The following is a 7,979-nucleotide window of genomic DNA, read 5'->3' as shown; positions in this document are numbered from 1 at the left end:
GTAAGGAAAGAAATTTTTTTTAACAGACTCACAATTTTAAAATATCTAAACAGACTCAAAATCCAAAAATATAAAAGAGAAAAATTACCACAAAATACCTTAAATACAAAAAAACCTTAAAAAATACTATGAAAGATATTCGGATCCTCTTGCATCAGGGCTCGGGATTGGGAAAACTCGTCCTTGAGTTTAGAGTAGTGCTTCTACTAAGAGTTCCTCCAAGGTCAACTTGTTGGATATAATTATCCCTATTAGGTGAGTTTATTTGTAAGTTGCACACGTGAATACAATCCGAACCCTTTAAAGTGATTTAACTTATGTCTAGTGGGTTTCGGGTAATTGGATATAGATCTCATATGTGTAGAACCTATAGTCCCGTATCTATTATTATCGATGAGTTGATAATAGTTGTACACTATATAATTGGTTGGTCCCCAGAGGATCAGGGTAATCTTGAGATGTCTCTTCGTTCCCCATTGATGAAGAGAATTCGACGCCGTCAACCCTAACTCCTCCGGAAGGCCAACCTTCTTCTCCTTCTTCTTCCGCAGAATTGTTGGATCGACGAGCTCTACATGAAGAGCAATGATAATTTCGCTGCATTCAGGTTCTTTGTAATTACAGTATTTATTTTCTTATGTCATGTTCTCGATGAAACGAAGATCCATGCTCATATGTTCTTTTTTTTCTTATACGAATTCTTATTTTGATTGTCTAGAATTCATGCGGCTTAGGTTTTTACGAGAACCATCAATTGGTATCAGAGCACCAGGTTTTGTTTCATCGTTTTCATTAGCAATAAAGTTTAAGTTTTTCGTCAATTTATTATTTGTATGCTAGATCAAGTTTTTCTTGTTAATACAAATTTTTAATCGTCGAAAATCATATAAGAGAAAATTAAGATAGACTTGTTTTTTCGAATTTTTCGTATTTCTGAGAAGAATATGAAGAACGAAAAAAAATATCATTGTTTAATCTAATTTTAAGTAAAATTGTGATGATTTAATCAATTGCTTTGGTCGAGCAATCGATTGTCAAGTCTAAAATAAATTTTGAACAGAAATGATTGAAATTTTCAATCGATAAACAATCTTAAATTCGTGACTCCGTTAATTATCAATCAATTAGAATTATTTTTAATCAATTGATTGTTTACTGTTTTAATTAAGTTTTTTTTAAAAATTGATTCGATTAAATTTTCTGTTAATCGATTACACGGTTTCAACAAAACAGTGTTCGTTAAAAAAAAATATGTACTGTTTCAAACATGAAACAATTATTAAACAAACTGTTTTGTTGAAACAATAAAAATACTGTTTCATTGAAATTCTAAAAGCAAACAAAAAAATAAACTAATTATTTCATGCATAAAAAAATTACATTAAATATATATATTTTTTATAATGCACATGAATAATTAAAGATTAAATAGTATTAAATAATACTATTTAATTATAGAACTTAAAAAAAAATTTAACTTCCTAAAGAAAGATTCTATATATAATCATGTAGTCATATATAGTAGGCTTTCAAATCGATTGGGATAATCGATTGTATCATATCAATCGACTACTATAAGGTATCAATCGATTAATAAGCATAATTTTATATTATTAAGGCTGATTAAGTAATTTCTGTTCAAATTAAGTTCCTAGTATTTTCTTGGGTCAATCTACACAATATGCAACTAAGTTGAACTAATGTGTTGGCCCAAAGGAATATACACCTTAGGTAGGTTTAGTACATTTTGTGTTGGTAGACGTATATCTATGCTAAAAGTAATCGGCCTAAAGGAAGATTATTTTTATGCCAGATATATGCATAAGGTATCTTACAACTATAGAACAAAATATTATTTTGTTCAAATCATACACAAAATATGTCGGCCCAAAGGAAGACATATTATGTGGTCGATTAAGGTTGTTGTAAGCTATGAATCAAAATATAACTCATATAAAGTATCATATTATGCGCACAATGGGTCGGCCCAAAGAAAGACACATTGTGTGGTCAATTAAAGTTTGAGTTATATTAGATAGTATTGCTAACAAATAATATGTCGACCCAAAGGAAGGTACATTATGTTGTACTTGATATCTCATAAAGAGTCCATTTATATGCATTTAAAATTTTATTTTATTTGCATAATTTTATATTACTTATATGATTCTTGGCTTTAGTTAAATCGTGAGCTTAAATAAATTTTTTTCTTTAATTTTAGTGCAATCTGTAACTGTCAGCATTAATAACATCCCAACACTAACTGGTTCGAATTTTGCTGAATGGAAAGAATACACAACCATAGTCTTAGGCTGCATGGACTTAGACTATGCATTAATAACATCCCGTCTTACCGGAATTGCACATCCGGTCTTCATCCATCGAGAATCACACATCCTGAATTGTCGGAATCGCACATCCGAGCTTCACTAATCGGGAATCGAATATCCCGAAACTTGTATACTCGGTAAATGCATTAAATCATGATAGCACCAACTTAACTCACTTGTCATCCATCAAAACTTGAGCTAGACCATTAGTGCAAATTGCACCAACAGGGCCTACCTGCCCCATCATAGATTGACCCGTCTAACAGTTCTATTCCTGTGCTAGTTATCAACCTAACTCCACTTCAGCATGATGTCAGGTCCCATCAAGTCTTTCAATCCTTCACACTTGGTAAATAGATTAAAACACACAATGTCTAACTTTAATTATTTATCATATATCAAAATCTGAGTTTGATTATTAATACTAACTATACCAACACAATGTTTACATCCAGTTCAGGTCTTAACTTAGTATTCCCATAAACGGTACTAATTTGATCTTGCTCGCAAACATCGACAAGTGAATCATAGGTGAGTGGCTCTATCGCCAACTTGATTGTCAATCGCCTATTAACAACGAGGATGATGACATGCCGAGAACCTAGATAAAGGTAAACAAAAAGAAAAGAGTTAGAATGATAGTCAGGGAGTGCTTCTACCTCAAATCCCTCTTCTTCCCCTTTGCTAAATGATAAGTGTGTCTCCCGTGAAGTGGCCAAGTGAGGGATTTGAGGTAGGAGCACGATCCTCAAGATCAGATGGAGCCGATATCTGAAAATCTCCTTCATCAGTCTGCAAGTGATCATGTAGTACTAAACTAGCACCTGACACTGTCCACTACTCGTGATCCATATCTTTGTTTTGATAATCCATCCATCATATGACAATCCGTTTTCTTTCGCACAAAGCTCAACAATAATTTCATAACAGATCAGATTAAGGAAAACATCTACATAAGTTCAAAGTCAGCAAATTAGACCTTTCCCACTAGCATCTGTTGAACATAAATCTCTTTATATAATCTGCTAAAATTTGTAAATCTATCATCAACAAATTAGTGATACTTATAAGTGGTATTGCCTAGAAAAAGGTCATGTAACCTCATTGCCAATTAATACAACTAATTACAACTAGGTAATTTTTTTTGGAGAACAAATCAATATAAGATTTGGGGTGGGTTCTTCCCCATCACCTTTAAGTTTTTCTTTATGTTGTTTCTGCCGTGTCCAAAATTTACTAGTTTCTTATGCACACTTAGAGACTATTTGTGATTCGTATCCTCTTGTTTGTTCCTTTACTGAAATATGAACTTAATGGATGGTGAAGAATGGAAGGAACATGTATTAAATGTATAATAGATATTTTAATTTTAGACAATTCATTCTTTCGAGAAAATGATCATACTAAGAGATGAATTATGTGGATGTTTCTCATAGTGATTTAATACAATGCTATTGTGTTTTAATCCTAATATCATGGGCAATATGAGTTGGATTTTCATTTCCATTTCCATAATTTAAGTAACCATGATTTTCTCTATTTCATTTCTTGTACCAGTGCTGCAGGAACCTCAAGCATGTTGAGAAGCAATTCTCCACCAAATTCGCTGGCCCCTAGCACCTTCAGCTCAACAACAACCAACACACAAATTGAGCTTTGTAGGGTTTTTATTTTTATATAGACTTAACATGAATCTAAAGTTTGGAATTGTCTACATATTTTTTGTTTGAATTATATAACGCATTTCTGGTTCAATAGCAAGGAGATTGATCAGTTGTACTTTCATTCTATTTTAATTGGTGTTATTTATAAGAGTTTAATTAAGCAATTTATTATGTAAATATAATAGACAACAGTTTTGTAAATAGAAAAAAATAATACTTTTTATGTGTTGTAGAAGCATTGTCTTTATAAAAAAAATGACAATACTTTTTATGCATTGTAAAAACGTTGTCTTTAAGAAAAAGACAAATCTTTTTAGACATTGTCTTTTAATATACTTTTAACAACAATACTTTTAACAACACTTTACAATCACATAGACAATGTATAAAAAAAATTATCTTTCAGCTTTTCTCTTGTAATGTGTAATGAACTAATTATTAAATTAACTAGTCATGAAGATTAAACATGTTAACACATAGTATCTAGCTAGTGCATACATTGATAAAATATGAAGTTAAAAAGTATTCATACATAATGACAATTTCTTAAACCCATAAACAACGTTGCTTTAAACTAGATAGGATATCACTACTCTAATTAGGACACACTAGGATTGTAGTAGATAGGTTATTGCTACTCGCACTAGAAAAAATAGTAATTACCATAATCCCTATCTTTCTTGGCTTAGCTAGGGCATTCTTTGACAAACTGACTTTTTGATCCTCTGGATCCACACATGGATCCTGTTTTGGATCCACACATGGATCCTGTTTTGGATACTTCTTATTTCTTCGGGATCCTCATTTGAGGTGGTATATTTCTTGATCGACATGATGAAGTATATACATTACTGTGCATATGTGATACGCTCTTCGTGGAGCCCCCATATATGGCGCGCTACTTCATTGAGATGTATCAATACTGATCGAATCGAAGCCCAAATCTAGTAATTATCCAAGATTAGAAAATCTTGCTGCTCAAGACTTTCAATGTGCCCCTGACTCTACAAGAAAGATCATACACTATCTCTAGGTTCCCTCAGTTCATTTTGTGAGACATCACGATGAGTCATAGTGTATATTATCCATGACATTTGAAATTAAAAATAATAAAATTAGTACAATATTAACAAATCAGTAAAACAAAATAAAATTGGTTCATTGCAATTCAAAGTAGGCATAAAACCAATACACTAAGAATACAAAAATAATCCATAGGTACAGAAAAAATTTCATAAATATTTCAAACTCAAATACTAACCATTTTCCCTCATTTAAATTTATTTTTCAAAAAGAAAATTTTAATTTAAAAAATCCTTAAAAAATCAGAATATTAATTTGAACCGGCCCATGATCATATAATGCTGCCGAATAGTCTCAATGAAGGCATACTGCTCAAGTCGAAGCAGAGTCCGAGTTGATTCATCTCGGTGTCGACTCAGCTAGCGTACCCACTCGGCAGATCCGAATCATGCTGATAACCATTTAAGCAGGTTTAAAACACCCACTCAACATACCCGAATCACTCGGTCTAAGGTCAATGCCGACTCCATCATACAGTCGAGTCCGAATATTAGCATGGTTCTAATATAACTTCAAGCTCAAGCCAAGCCAAGCCCAATTAATTTCAACCAATATTGCATTAATTAAAATCATTATTATTTTTTACCCTGCTGTCCACGCCAACAGATGCAAAAAAAAAAAAAAAAAAAAAAAAAAAGCGCAAACCTAACATAATTCATTTTTTTTATAATTTTTTTTTGGTTAACACCCACGCAGCCATCGTTTACTCTTCGCCCGCCGCCAAAATGTCAACGGCAGCGGCAGGTCATGACAAGGACGCGATTTCACCTGTTGACGGCGGCAGATCACTACACATTCAAAATGTTGCACGGTGACAGCAGAAGCCGGTAATGGTAGAACACAATGGAGCAACTCCGTCGGCGATTCCTACGGCCTCAAATAGGTGTGCATTGAGGCATAGCGATTCTTTGACCGAATTTTGGCAACAAAATTGCATCGCAGAGGCATTTTTATGCATTCTACAATAGAGATGTTCATAATAAATTGCAATCGCATGCAATCATTTGATTCTTTTTCAAGAACGAACAGAATTTTCGAAGTGCACATTATCATTTGAAAGCATCATAACTCGAACATGGACTTGAAAGTATCATTTCGAAGTTAACAATATCATTAAAAAAATGCTCAGTGATCATAACTCGAACATGCATTTCAAAAATGCTTTGATACCATTGTTAATAAAAATGAATGAAACACAAAACCTAAAAACACTTAGAGCGATTCACAGCTAATGGTGGAGTCATGTTCAAGGCTACCCGGGCTATAGCTCAGGGCCCAATGATAGTAAAAAAAGGTGAAATCTTATATTTACCATAAGAGAAAGAAATGTTGAAATTTTTGGTGGAACTAGGATGAGGAAACAAGAATGTAGGAGACTTTGCAACAAAGAATGAGGATGAGAGAAAAACTCTATGAAAAGAAATGTTTACTAGCTACCTGCTTCATCATCATACAAGGTCCCTATTTATCCACTTAGATTCATACTTCTACATTCTTCTACAAGTACGTCACATCATTAAACACAAGATAATTATATTTTATTCTTTTATATAGTAATGACATTTGTCATAAAGAGTTTCATTGAACTTAGTAGGATAATTGAACTTTGCTTAGTTGATGAAAAGTCACATGAAGTCAAATTGATTTTGACAACTCCCTTGCATGGTTGATGAAGTCAAGTTGTTCTTAGCATTGTTCTTGCATTTGAAGAAGTCAATTTATCTTTGAAATAAGTTTATATGTCAACATCTGCCCCCCTTAAACTTGTTCCTCCTTGGACTCTCAGCAAATTCCTTAGGTATTGGAAGACTTATACTTTTAGAGGCTTTATAAATATATCAGCTACTTGATCGCTTGACTTCACATGGAGCAATTCTATTTCTTTTGACTTAACATACTCCCTTATGAAATGAAAGTGAATATCGATTTGCTTTGATCTTTCATAATGAACTGGGTTTTTGGCTAAAGTAATTGCTGATTTGTTATCCACATAGATCTTGGTTGTAGCTTTTTGTTGCAATCTAAGGTCCTAGAGTAATCTCCTTAGCCAAATAGCATGATAAACACAAGAGGCTATAACAATATATTCAGCTTCACAAGTTGATAGAGCAACAATTGATTGTGTCTTTGAAGACCAAGTGAATGCAATATTACCAATATAAAACACATATCCAGTAGTGCCCTTACGATCATCATAACATTCAGCCGAATCGCTGTCACTGAAACAAAAAAACTTAATATCTTTCGTTGATGAATAAAGAAACTCATAATCAATTGTCCCTTTGATATATCTAAGAATTCTCTTAGCTGCATATAAGTGAGAAATTTTTGGAGTTTCCATGTACCTACTTACCAAACCAACTCCAAATAATATATCAGGTCTTGTACGTGTCAAATACCTTAGGCAACTCACAAGACTCTTGTAATACGTTAGATTCACAAGTTTTCCTTCTCCATCTTTAGTCATTCTAATGCCATATTCAACTGGCGTATCCATAGCATAACAATCTTCCATTGAGAATTTCTTCAGAATCTCTTTAGCATATTTTTCTTGTGATACAAAGATTCTCTCTTCTCTTTGTTGTACTTCAATGGCAAGTAAGTATCTCATCAATTCTAGATCTATCATCTTAAACTCCTTCTCCATTGATTGCTTGAATTCTCTAATCATGGAGATATTATTACCTGTAAATATTAAATTATCCACATAAAGACATACTAGTATAATATGTCCATATGAGTTCGAACTCATATGGACACTTTGTGAAGCCTTCTTTTATAAAGTGCTCATCAATTCTTGAGTTCCAGGCTCTAAGGGCTTGCTTGAGTCCATAAAGAGCTTTTTTTAAAAAAAATTTGTATACCTTTTCTTCTTACCCTTTGATGATAAAATCAGGTGGTC

The sequence above is a fragment of the Zingiber officinale genome, chromosome 4B (genome assembly GCF_018446385.1).
Source record: "Zingiber officinale cultivar Zhangliang chromosome 4B, Zo_v1.1, whole genome shotgun sequence".
NCBI classification, from domain to species: Eukaryota; Viridiplantae; Streptophyta; class Magnoliopsida; order Zingiberales; family Zingiberaceae; genus Zingiber; species Zingiber officinale.
The sequence above is the reverse complement of the archived record's forward strand: the minus strand, read 5'-3'. Positions refer to the sequence as shown.